The sequence below is a fragment of the Henckelia pumila genome, chromosome 2 (assembly GCF_033568475.1).
Source record: "Henckelia pumila isolate YLH828 chromosome 2, ASM3356847v2, whole genome shotgun sequence".
NCBI lineage: Eukaryota > Viridiplantae > Streptophyta > Magnoliopsida > Lamiales > Gesneriaceae > Henckelia > Henckelia pumila.
In genome coordinates this window covers 61600171-61613758 of record NC_133121.1, presented here as the reverse complement: position 1 = coordinate 61613758, position 13588 = coordinate 61600171, and the positions used below count along the sequence as shown (strand labels likewise).

The window sequence follows — 13588 nt, the reverse complement described above, 5'->3', positions numbered from 1 at the left end:
ATGAACTTTTTGATTAGCTGCAGGGTTCTTCTGTCTATTCGAAGATTGATCTGAGGTCAAGCTATCACCAGCTGAGAGTGCGAGAGGAAGATGTTCCTAAGACCGTATTCAGAACAAGGTATGGTCACTTTGAGTTTATAGTCATGCCGTTCGGTTTGACTAATGCTCCCGCGGTTTTTATGGGTTTGATGAACCGTATCTTTCAGCGTTATTTAGATGAGTTTGTCATTATCTTTATCGATGATATTCTTATCTACTCAAAGAACCGTACTGACCATGCAGAGCACTTGAGGACCGTACTGCAGATTTTGCGAGTTGAGCAGTTGTTTGCCAAGTTGTCTAAGTGTGAATTCTGGTTGGATCGAGTTGTCTTTCTCGATCATATCATTTTTGGAGATGGGATTTCTGTCGATCCCAGCAAGATTGAAGCGGTTATGAATTGGCCTAGACCGACATCAGTACCTGAGATCCAAAGCTTCAGGGGTTTAGCTTGTTATTATCGCCGATTCATCGAGAGTTTCTCGTCTATTGCCAAGCCTATTACCCAGCTGACTCAGAAGAATGCGCCTTTTGTCTGGACTGCAGATTGTGAGGCTAGCTTTGTTGATCTAAAGAGGAGACTAACCAGTGCTCCGATTCTTTCTATTCCGAAGGGTACTGGAGGTTTCACAGTCTATTGTGATGCTTCTAACCAAGGCTTGGGTTGTGTTCTTATGCAGCATAAGAATGTGGTGGCGTATGCATCGAGGCAGCTAAAACCGCACAAGACTCGTTATCCGGTTCATGATCTTGAACTAGCTGCGATCATCTTAGCTCTGAAGATCTGGCGTCACTATCTGTATGGTGAGTCTTTCGAGATCTTTTCTGACCATAAGAGCCTTAAGTACTTGTTTTCACAGGCAGAGCTGAATATGAGACAGAGAAGATGGTTAGATCTGTTGAAGGATTTCGACTGTGAAATCAAGTATTATCCGGGAAAGTCGAATGCAGTTGCAGATGCCTTGAGCCGAAAGCTTTGTTCTTTATCTCTTTCTACTATTGGTGTTTCTCAGTTGATCGATAATTGTTGCACTTCTGGTTTAGAGTTTGAAACAGATAGGGAGACTATCAGAGTGTTTGCTATTCAAGCCGAACTGGAGTTGTTTGTTGCAATCAGAGAAGCACAGAAGTCTGAGCCGAGCATTCAGGTTTCAGTAGAGAAAGTCAGATCTGGGCATCAGTCTGAATTCCAGGTTAGAGATGACGTTTTGTTTATGAATAACCGTATTGTTGTGCCTGATATTTCGGAGTTGAGACAGCGTATTCTCCGAGAGGCTCATTGCAGTCGGTTTTGTATTCATCCTGGAGGTCGTAAGATGTACAACGACCTGAAGAACCAGTTCTGGTGGAAGAGAATGAAGAGCGATGTTGCGAGGTTTGTATCTTGGTGTTTGAACTGTCAGCAAGTAAAAGCAGAACGGAAGAGACCAGGAGGTCTGTTGCACAGTCTATCTGTTCCTGAATGGAAGTGGGATCACATTTCCATGGATTTCGTCACGAAGCTATCACGATCCGTTCGAGGATGCGATGCCATTTGGGTAGTGATCGACCTATTGATGAAGTCTGCGTGTTTTATTCCGTACAGGATGACGTATCGTCATGATCAGATTGTTGGAAAACTGGCGAGTTCCCAGACCAATTACGATTGATACCCGGTGCAGCGGAAGTTTTAAAATTTTTATCATGGAACAATTCCATAGTGTGGGTATCAACCGTTCAACGATTAAATTATTTTATGTGTGTAAAATTTAAATAACAATTAAATAAATTTTACCTCAAATCTCGCAACGAGATTAATGGACACCAACAGAACAATTCTGCTCTTGTTGTCTCTCCCTGGAACCGATGAACGCCTTCAATCAGGTCCACGAACAGAGGTTTAATCCCTCTGATAGATTGCACTAGAAAATCTATCAGAAGTTTTCTGCGAAGAGAATAAACGAATCTGATTCGTTATTCCTTACTGCGATTCAAAATCACAGACCGGAATTTCTCTGTGACAGAGCAAGGGGGCGGCCGAAAACGTTTTTGAGAGGGGCTAGGGTTTCGAAAATCCTGTCTCAAAAATTATGAGCTGTTGTGTGTAATTTCTGTACTGAAATAACTTATTTATAATGCAGGCCACTAACACCTTAGGGCCCATTAGTCATAAGCTGGGGCCCGACAAGCAAAGCCCGCTCGTTCAGAAATTAATATAAAATTCATCGTGACTCCGATTGATGAAACGATTTCACCAATGTGCACAGAAACCATTTCTGCACGTTTTAAAGTCAAAATAAATTTTCCTGAATCCGAATTCAGTGGTTTCCAAAAATGTCCATCCCTATGTCATTTTAGGAAATCCTACTCCCTTACTCTTATTTAAGAAGTCCAACTCCTTAGTTCATTAAATTTAACTCTTTAAATTTAACTATCTCAACGGGGATTAAAACTCCATTACACTGTGTGACCCTCAATGGTTCAGGGATACAGCTAGCCGTGGGCTCACAACTCCTTGTGACTCGGAACAACACTTTCCGACTTGCCCAACGAATCATGGTAAAGCGCCTAGCAACATCGCCCCATGATTCCCTAGGTATCACTGATAGTGCCTACAAGAACCAGTAGATTTTGGTTAACGTACAGTACGGTCCCTTCATCCATATATCCCGATCGAATCAACAACCATTGGTATATCGAGAGTCGCTCAAGATTCGATAACTATGCAATACATCTTGAAGATCAAATTAGTGACATCGCATGTGCTACTAAGAAACCATTTCTTAAATCACATCAAGTACTCTGGCCAGAGATTTGTCACACTAATATCTCCTCAGATCGCATAGGATATCCACACTCGCAAGTATGTGGTGAATCCTTGACAACAATGCATTGACTCCTATATGTCGTAACTGTACCCAATCTCGACACCTGATGACCCCCTCAGAGTCGGTAAACGAGTCAAAGCACAGTACTAGCATATAGAGTCTCCATGATGTTTCAAGTCGTAAGGACTAATGGTGTACAACCAAAACCGCGGACTTTATCCACTCGATAAGTGATAACCACTTGGAAAGTCCGGATAGGGTAGTTCGACTATTCATCCTATGAATATCCATTTGCATGCTTCGAACATCTCCATGTTCCCTACCAATGAAACGTGGTACTCCGCATCGCAAATGCTAGTCTCAAACTCGAGCGATCCTTATCCTTATTATCGGACGGCTCAATCGACTAGGAACAGTTTTAGAATATACAGTGACTATAAGATGTATTTCATGATAGACATCTCCATGTTCTACCACATCTTACATACACTATAGTATATTCAAGGTCTTTATCAAAACAACAATAGTATATCACAATATAACAATATGAAGTAATATAAAGTCATTGCCATAAAAGTGTAAATAATATTAAACAAAAGATTGTTTATACAAAGAGTCAACAAAGCCCATAGCCACACAGTTGGCTCACTGGGCACCCACTCTTACAATCTCCCACTTGCCCTATAGCCAACTAGTCATACTACGTAGACCCATTGCTTCGCGATGTTTGTCAAACAATGGTCCTGGCAAAGGCTTAGTAAGTGGATCAGCGATATTGTCTGCAGAGGCCACTCGTTCGACACTGATGTCTCCTCTTTCCACAATCTCCCGGATTATGTGGTATTTCCTCAGTACGTGTTTGGATCTTTGATGAGACCTTGGTTCCTTTGCTTGAGCAACGGCACCCGTGTTGTCGCAGTACACCGGGACTGGACCAACAAATTCAGGAATGACGCCCAACTCTTGGACGAAATTCCTCATCCAAACGGCCTCTTTAGCAGCAGCTGATGCTGCAATGTATTCAGCCTCAGTGGTGGAATCCGCTGTGGTGTCCTGCTTGGAACTCTTCCAAGAGACAGCACCGCCATTGAGCATGAACACAAATCCAGAGGTTGACTTCGAGTCATCCACATCACTTTGGAAGCTAGAGTCGGTATAGCCTTCCAGTTTGAGTTCTCGTCCTCCATAAACCATGAACATATTCTTAGTCCTTCGCAAGTACTTAAGAATGTCCTTCACGGCTTTCCAATGCATCTGACCAGGATTAGACTGATATCTGCTCGTGACACTCAGAGCAAATGCTACATCCGGTCTGGTAGATATCATCCCATACATGATACTACCTATAGCTGACGCATATGGTACATGTGTCATATTCTCTATCTCTGCATCAGTCTTGGGACACATAGACTTGGATAGAGAAACTCCATGACACATGGGTAGATGTCCTCTCTTGGACCCATCCATTGAAAACCGTTTCAATATGGTATCGATGTAGGTTGATTGAGTGAGTCCTATCATTCTCTTAGATCTATCCCTATAGATCTGTATCCCAAGAATGTAGGATGCCTCACCCAAATCCTTCATCAAAAATCTACCTGATAACCATATCTTTGTTGACTGCAACATCCCTACATCATTCCCAATGAGTAGGATGTCATCAACATAAAGTACTAAGAATGTCACCGCATCCTTAACTACTTTCTTGTACACGCAAGGTTCCTCCGGGTTCTTGATGAAACCAAAGTCTTTAATTGTTTCATCAAATTTCTGGTTCCAACTTCTTGATGCTTGTTTTAGACCATAAATTGATCTCTGAAGCTTGCATACCTTATGCTCGCTTCCCATGGATGTGTACCCCTCAGGCTGCTTCATATAGATTTCTTCCTTAATGTCTCCATTAAGAAAAGCAGTCTTCACATCCATTTGCCATATCTCATAGTCATACCATGCAGCTATGGCAATAAGGATTCTTATGGACTTGAACATTGCAACTGGTGAAAAGGTTTCGTCATAGTCAACTCCTTGCCTTTGAGTATAACCTTTAGCCACCAATCGCGCCTTGTAGGTCAATACCTTACCATCAGGCCCAAGCTTTCTTTTGTAGATCCATTTACACCCTATTGGAACAATTCCATCGGGAGGATCCACTAAAGACCAGACTTGGTTAGTATGCATCGAATCCAATTCAGACTGCATAGCTTCAAGCCATAAATTCGAATCCGCATCAGAAATTGCTTCCTTGAAGCTTCTTGGATCACATCCAATGTCGGGTTCATCTTGACCCTCTTCAAGAAGAAGACCATATCGAACTGGAGGTCTAGAAGTCCTCTCGGATCTTCTAGGTGCAGGCGTGTCCAGCAATGGTTCCTGAGGTGTGGGATCGTTATTTTGTATTTCGGGTTCTTCTCGAACTTCTTCGAGTTCCATCATCTCGCCTTTCTTATCCAATAAGAACTCCTTCTCCAAGAAGGTGGCATTCCGTGAAACAAACACCTTTGTTTCAGCAGGATAATAGAAATAATATCCGATTGAATTCTTCGGATACCCCACAAAATAACACAAGCTGGATCGACTATCCAACTTATCTCCCACTGTCCGCTTCACGTAAGCAGGACATCCCCAAATCCTCAAGTACGAATACTTAGGAGCTTTGCCATTCCATAACTCGTATGGTGTTTTGTCCACTGCTTTAGTGTGGACGTTATTCAACAACAATACCGCCGTTTCAAGCGCATAGCCCCAAAACGAAGGTGGAAGCTCAGTGAAGCTCATCATGGATCGAACCATGTCCAACAAAGTTCGATTACGACGCTCCGATACACCATTAAGCTGTGGTGTCATAGGAGGAGTCCACTGAGAGAGAATCCCATTCTCTTTTAGATAGTCCCAAAACTCGGTACTCAAGTATTCTCCACCTCGATCCGATCGAAGTGCTTTAATACTTTTACCTAGCTTGTTTTCTACTTCAGCCTTGAATTCTTTGAACTTTTCAAATGCTTCAGACTTATATTTCATTAAATATAAATACCCATACCTAGAATAATCATCAGTAAAGGTAATGAAGTAGGTGTGGCCATGTTGAGTCCCTACTCTAAATGGACCACAAACATCTGTATGGATCAAATCCAACAGATTTTGACTACGTTCAGGCTTCCCCTTAAAAGGAGATTTAGTCATTTTCCCTTTTAGGCAGGATTCACAAGTAGGTAGAGAGTTAATATCAGACATATCATACATGCCCTCTCCCACTAGCTTGTTCATCCTCCTTGAGGAAATATGACCTAGTCTAGCGTGCCAAAGGTTTGCCGGGTTTTGACTATCGATTTTCCTTTTGTTTGTTGTCGCCGGTTTGTCAATACAATTTACTGGAACGTCTTTTAGTTTTAAATTGTATAGATCGTTTTCAAGTTGTCCATTTCCAATTAAACATTCATTCTTGTAAATATTGCAAATCCCATTCACAAAATTACAAGAATAACCATCTCTATCAAGCATAGAAATAGAAATAATGTTTTTAATTAAATCTGGCACAAATAAAACATCTCTCAACAATAATTTAAAACCATTCTGCAAAATCAAACAAACATCTCCAATGGCCGTAGCTTCAACTCTGGAACCATTCCCGAGCCTCAGCTGGGTCTCACCCATTCTAAGCCTGCGACTTCTTGTCATCACCTGCAAATCATTGCAAATGTGAGATCCACATCCGGTATCCAATACCCAAGAAGTTGTATTAAGTGACATGTTTATTTCGATATAGAACATACCCTTTGCAGTTCCCAACTGCTCAAGATACTCCTTGCAGTTGCGCTTCCAATGACCCGGCTTCTTGCAGTAATGGCAAACATCCTTGGATTTTCCATTGTTTGAAGCCTTTGTCTTTTGCTTCTTCTCGGGTTCCACTTTCTTGGGTGGGGCAGAACGTTTCTTGCCCTTCATACTTGGCCCCTTCTTAGCAGAAGATGAGGAGCCCACCAAGAAAGCTGGCTTATCCTTCTTAAGTGTGGATTCATATGTAACGAGCATATTGACCATCTCTTCAAGGGTGGCCTCTATCTTGTTCATATTAAAATTTATCACGAATCCATCAAATGAAGAAGGAAGAGATAGAAGCAGCAAGTCCACATTGAGTTCATGCTCCAACACCAAATGAAGGGTCGCTAACTTCTGTATGAGCCAAATCACTCGTACCCCATGATCACGGACCGAAGTCCCTTCACGCATGCGGCACGTCATCAACTCCTTAACAGTAGAGAACCTTTCAGCCCTCGACTGAGCCCCAAAAAGTTCCTTGAGTTGCGCGTGAATGTCAGCAGCATTCACCGTGTCCTCAAATCGCCTCTGGAGTTCATCAGACATCGAGGCTTGCATATAGCATTTGGTCTTGATGTCATGGTCACACCATGCATCAAGTTTGGCCAATCCCTCCGGACTTATGTCAGCTGGTGCTTCCTTCGGAGGTGCTTTCTCTAACACGTAGAGCATTTTCTCCGAAGTTAAGACAATCTTCAACTTCCGGAACCATTCCGTATAGTTGGCGCCAGTCAGCTTGTTTTGTTCGAGGATCGAGAATAAAGGATTTCGCGAATTCATTGTATGAAATACTGAAAAGGAAAAACAGACATATATCAATGATTGTTTAACAATTTACTAAGACATAAAATAGGCGAATTTAATTTTATGAATCTCACTCCCACTATTTTAACGATTTCACCACCCTCTAGTGAAAACGGGAAACTTTTCCTTAGTGAGAACATGGAGTCCAATTGACAAACTTATGGTCCCGAATAATATCAGCCAACCATAATTCTCAAAAGGTAGAGCCCAATTGCTTCCAAAGCAACCCCCATGTATTTACCTCATGTCCAATAAGGGCCCAATAATATGACGCCGTTTAAAGTGACATGTCAAGATGACCCATCAATATTAAGTTGTGATGGACGGTCGCCATGTGGATCCCCCAATAATATGAGCCGATCCCATGGGAGTTCCACCCAACTTACAACATTTGTCGATCCAATGTACAGCTTTCCGACGGATGGGCCCCCCAATAATATGAGCCGGACCGTATCCGCGGGTAGCATCACATACATTGACCGTTGATGGAAGGTAGGAACATTTAAACAATATTTAAATTTCCTTTATTTATCTTGATATAAATTTTAAATCATATTTAAAATGAGGGATTTTATTTATAAAAATATTTGTCTCATCATATTTAATTTATTGCATGCATTGCCGGATTCACGCAATTTATGTCTAAACATGCATACAATCATAATATCACATATTATATAGGATGATCGATTCCATTTCTAATTGACCCGTGGTTGCCAATCACGGGTCTTAGTCCAATCCTAGGTAATATGCAGTATGCAAATGCAATCCTATTACATATGCTTCCAATTTACATTTCTTCAGTTCTTCATTGTCTGCTGGGCCCACCATCTTCAAATCTTGATCTCCCCTAAATCTAATGTATTTACAATAAATAACAATGACAAGTAGGGGATACATTTTTAGGGGGTGGGAACGGGCTATAAACCAAGCCCACTTTTATTACATATGACATTCATATCGGGCCATAAACCAGGCCCATTAATAAAACCAACAACAATAAAGACAAAATGTAAATTCCTAACATACACCTACAAAATTGGTCATGGCAATCGATCATCCTTATCCAATAACATTTAATTCAAAATTAATTTATTGGATAACATGCTGTGGCAATTCAAATTTAAACAAGATAAAATCATATTTTATATATAAAATCACATTTCACATATAAAATCATTTTATCTCCATATCAAATAAAATCATATTTTATCTATAAAATCCAATTTTACAAATAAAATCATATTTTACTTAATATATCATAAGATCATATCTTATCATCAATTGTACCAAAATAATTGATTTCAAAATTCAATTTACGGATAAAATATTAAAATTTTCCAAAAATTCAAATTTATCCAAAATCAATTTTAAAATTTACGGACTCGAACAATTCGATCCGAAATCTCGTGAACCAATCAAAAACAATTTTTGACCGGACCAAAAATAAAATTTTAACATATTAAAATTAATTTTTAATAACATATTAATTTTTCCCGCGGGCCACCCGGGACACTCCCGGGTTGGCCCGCACCCGGGCGCGGGCCGGGGCAGCCTGGCTGCCCCCTTAGGGCAGCAACGCTTGCTGCCCTGGCGGCGCCTGGCGCCGCCGCTGGGCGGCGTTGTGCGCCGCCCTGGGCGGCGCCGAGCGCTGCCCTGCGCAGCGCCCAGCGCTGCGCTGGGCAGCGCACAGCGCTGCCCTGGGCAGCGCTGTGCGCCGCCCTGGGCGGCGCCGTGCGCCCCCTTTGGGCGGCGCCGTGCGCCGCCCCTGGGGGCAGCGACCATCGCTGCCCCCTCCGGGCAGCGATCCAATCGCTGCCCGGGTTTCGCCCCCGGAAAAAAAAATTTTTTTTTTATTAAAAATATTTATTTTGTTTCAAAAAACCGAGACTCAAAAATTTTGTACAATTGATTAATTCAATCGATTGATCTGAGCAACCTGGCTCTGATACCACTGTTGGAAAACTGGCGAGTTCCCAGACCAATTACGATTGATACCCGGTGCAGCGGAAGTTTTAAAATTTTTATCATGGAACAATTCCATAGTGTGGGTATCAACCGTTCAACGATTAAATTATTTTATGTGTGTAAAATTTAAATAACAATTAAATAAATTTTACCTCAAATCTCGCAACGAGATTAATGGACACCAACAGAACAATTCTGCTCTTGTTGTCTCTCCCTGGAACCGATGAACGCCTTCAATCAGGTCCACGAACAGAGGTTTAATCCCTCTGATAGATTGCACTAGAAAATCTATCAGAAGTTTTCTGCGAAGAGAATAAACGAATCTGATTCGTTATTCCTTACTGCGATTCAAAATCACAGACCGGAATTTCTCTGTGACAGAGCAAGGGGGCGGCCGAAAACGTTTTTGAGAGGGGCTAGGGTTTCGAAAATCCTGTCTCAAAAATTATGAGCTGTTGTGTGTAATTTCTGTACTGAAATAACTTATTTATAATGCAGGCCACTAACACCTTAGGGCCCATTAGTCATAAGCTGGGGCCCGACAAGCAAAGCCCGCTCGTTCAGAAATTAATATAAAATTCATCGTGACTCCGATTGATGAAACGATTTCACCAATGTGCACAGAAACCATTTCTGCACGTTTTAAAGTCAAAATAAATTTTCCTGAATCCGAATTCAGTGGTTTCCAAAAATGTCCATCCCTATGTCATTTTAGGAAATCCTACTCCCTTACTCTTATTTAAGAAGTCCAACTCCTTAGTTCATTAAATTTAATACTTTAAATTTAACTATCTCAACGGGGATTAAAACTCCATTACACTGTGTGACCCTCAATGGTTCAGGGATACAGCTAGCCGTGGGCTCACAACTCCTTGTGACTCGGAACAACACTTTCCGACTTGCCCAACGAATCATGGTAAAGCGCCTAGCAACATCGCCCCATGATTCCCTAGGTATCACTGATAGTGCCTACAAGAACCAGTAGATTTTGGTTAACGTACAGTACGGTCCCTTCATCCATATATCCCGATCGAATCAACAACCATTGGTATATCGAGAGTCGCTCAAGATTCGATAACTATGCAATACATCTTGAAGATCAAATTAGTGACATCGCATGTGCTACTAAGAAACCATTTCTTAAATCACATCAAGTACTCTGGCCAGAGATTTGTCACACTAATATCTCTCAGATCGCATAGGATATCCACACTCGCAAGTATGTGGTGAATCCTTGACAACAATGCATTGACTCCTATATGTGTCGTAACTGTACCAATCTCGACACCTGATGACCCCCTCAGAGTCGGTAAACGAGTCAAAGCACAGTACTAGCATATAGAGTCTCCATGATGTTTCAAGTCGTAAGGACTAATGGTGTACAACCAAAACCGCGGACTTTATCCACTCGATAAGTGATAACCACTTGGAAAGTCCGGATAGGGTAGTTCGACTATTCATCCTATGAATATCCATTTGCATGCTTCGAACATCTCCATGTTCCCTACCAATGAAACGTGGTACTCCGCATCGCAAATGCTAGTCTCAAACTCGAGCGATCCTTATCCTTATTATCGGACGGCTCAATCGACTAGGAACAGTTTTAGAATATACAGTGACTATAAGATGTATTTCATGATAGACATCTCCATGTTCTACCACATCTTACATACACTATAGTATATTCAAGGTCTTTATCAAAACAACAATAGTATATCACAATATAACAATATGAAGTAATATAAAGTCATTGCCATAAAAGTGTAAATAATATTAAACAAAAGATTGTTTATACAAAGAGTCAACAAAGCCCATAGCCACACAGTTGGCTCACTGGGCACCCACTCTTACACAGATGGCTGAGTTGTATGTTAGCAATGTTGTGAGATTGCATGGTGTGCCGAAGTCGATCGTTTCAGACAGAGATCCTAGATTCACTTCTCACTTCTGGCACAGTCTTCAGGGGGCACTTGGTACTCGATTGCATCTGAGTACAGCTTATCATCCTCAGACCGATGGACAGTCAGAGCGGACTATCCAGACGTTAGAGGATATGCTGTGAGCGGTAGTGCTAGACTTTGGCACTAGTTGGCAGGATTCTTAGCCTCTTGTCGAGTTTTCTTACAACAACAGCTTCCAAGCGAGTATCGGTATGGCGTTTTTTGAGGCTTTGTATGGTAGAAAGTGCCGATCTCCGTTGTTTGGGGATGATTTGTCCGAGTCACCAGATTTGGGACCGGAAATTCTTAGAGATATGGCAGAGCAGGTTAAGATCATTCAGATCAGAATGAAGTCAGCTCAAGATAGACAGGAAAAGTATGCGAATGTCGGGCGTAGACCTCTGAGTTTTGATCAGGGAGACCGAGTCTTTCTGAAGATTTCTCCGTTCAGAGGCACTGTCAGATTCGGTAAGCGAGGGAAGTTATCTCCGAGATTCATTGGGCCGTACGAGATTCTTGAGAAGATAGGCGATCTCGCCTACAAACTTGCACTTCCTCCATCTTTATCTGGTATTCACGACGTTTTTCACGTCTCTATGCTGCGAAAGTATCATCCAGATCCTTCTCATATTCTTCAGCCTGACGAAGCCGAGTTAGACGAGACTCAGAGCTACTTTGAGCGACCAATTCAGATCCTTGATTGGAAAGAGAAGCAATTCAGAACCAAGTTGATTCCGTTGGTGAAAGTGCAGTAGAGCCGTCACGGCATCGAGGAAGAGACTTGGGAGATAGAGTCTGACATGAGACAGCGATTTTCGGAGTTATTCGGATGACGTGAGTTCTTTTCACTGTCTTTAGTCTTTATTCTATCTTATGAGTTGTGGTTCTCGTTGATTTCGAGGACGAAATCTCTTCTTAGTGGGGGAGAATTGTAACGCCCCGTTTTTATCTTAAATGAGTTTATTTGAGTTAATCGAAGATTACAGAGTTCACGAGCCGACTTGATTTTGATCAGGGTCCTTTTTGCAAAAATTGGATTTTTCAGGGACTAAAACGCAAATATTTGATTTTATATATTATCTACACTTAGATTTATGTTGAGAAGCCTTCACTTCATCCCCTCCTAGCCGTCTCCCTCAATTCTCATGCCTCCAAGCTTTTCCAAGCTTTGGGATTTCAGTCCGAGCTCGATCCGGCCGTTGGAATTTATTTCTGAAGGCAGTTTAGCGATCACTGCAGCGAGAGCTCCGTTATATCGTAAGTTTTTCTACGATCAGATGCATTCTAATTTTTTGATGTTGTTAGAATCGTTCGAGATTCGAGTATGTTGTTCTAGACAGAGTTCTGATCGTTTATTATCTGTCGGTTTTGAATTAGAGCGACGTTCGGCTTTGTTATGATTTTTGGAAGCCATTTTCGAAAATGTGGATTTTGAGATTGATGGGTTTGCTTTGTTATTGTTGTTTTGGGCATTGATATAAGGTTATATCGTTATTGAACTACTGTCTACATTTCCGGTTTGTTCAGTTTATAGCCGTTATGCCGTCGGTTTGAGTTTTGGAGATTTTGAACAATTTTTGTATTGATTGAAGCTTTGGCTTGTGAGTGATCATGGTTGTTGATCAACTCTTGTATTCGTACAGATTCGTTGGAGTTTGTCGAGCCCTGTATTAGCAGCATTGTTCGTCGAGTGTTGGACGAAGACAGCAAAAACTCCGGGTGATTTCTGAATGCCTGCTCGTTCAGTCGGCCACTGAAAGCTGTTGATAGTCATTTGTTCCAGCATCTCGTAAGATTGAGCAGGATCCTTTGCAAATATAGTACCTTCCGACAGCAGAATCCAAAGACATTCTTGTTGGTGCATTCAATCCATTATAGAATGATTCGATCTGCTCCCAATCTGCAAATTTGTGATTTGGGCAACGTCGGAGCAAATCCTTATAACGCTCCCAAGCCTCGTAAAGCTGCTCAAAATCATTCTGCCTGAAAGTGATAATCTCAATCTTCAACTGGGTAGACTAAAATTTTCACATATTTAGAATTTATGAGAAAGTGAGAGAAAATAGATAAAATTTTGATAATAGGATTTCCCTAGTGACCAGAATATCATTTCAGGCATTTTTGAGTTTATTTTAGAATTTTTCAAAAATTTAGCATTCTAAAACCCGTCAAGTGAAATCTAATTATTTATTTCAATTCTTGAATTTTAAAACA

General features: G+C 41.4%; 1 non-coding gene across 1 annotated transcript; it reads left to right on the top strand.

Moving 5' to 3' along the window:
- The first annotated feature begins 13279 nt into the window (after positions 1–13279).
- Positions 13280–13385, top strand: LOC140885907 (small nucleolar RNA R71). The gene has a single exon (XR_012151320.1). It is a non-coding gene; the product is annotated as a small nucleolar RNA R71 (small nucleolar RNA).
- Positions 13386–13588: the final 203 nt, after the last annotated feature.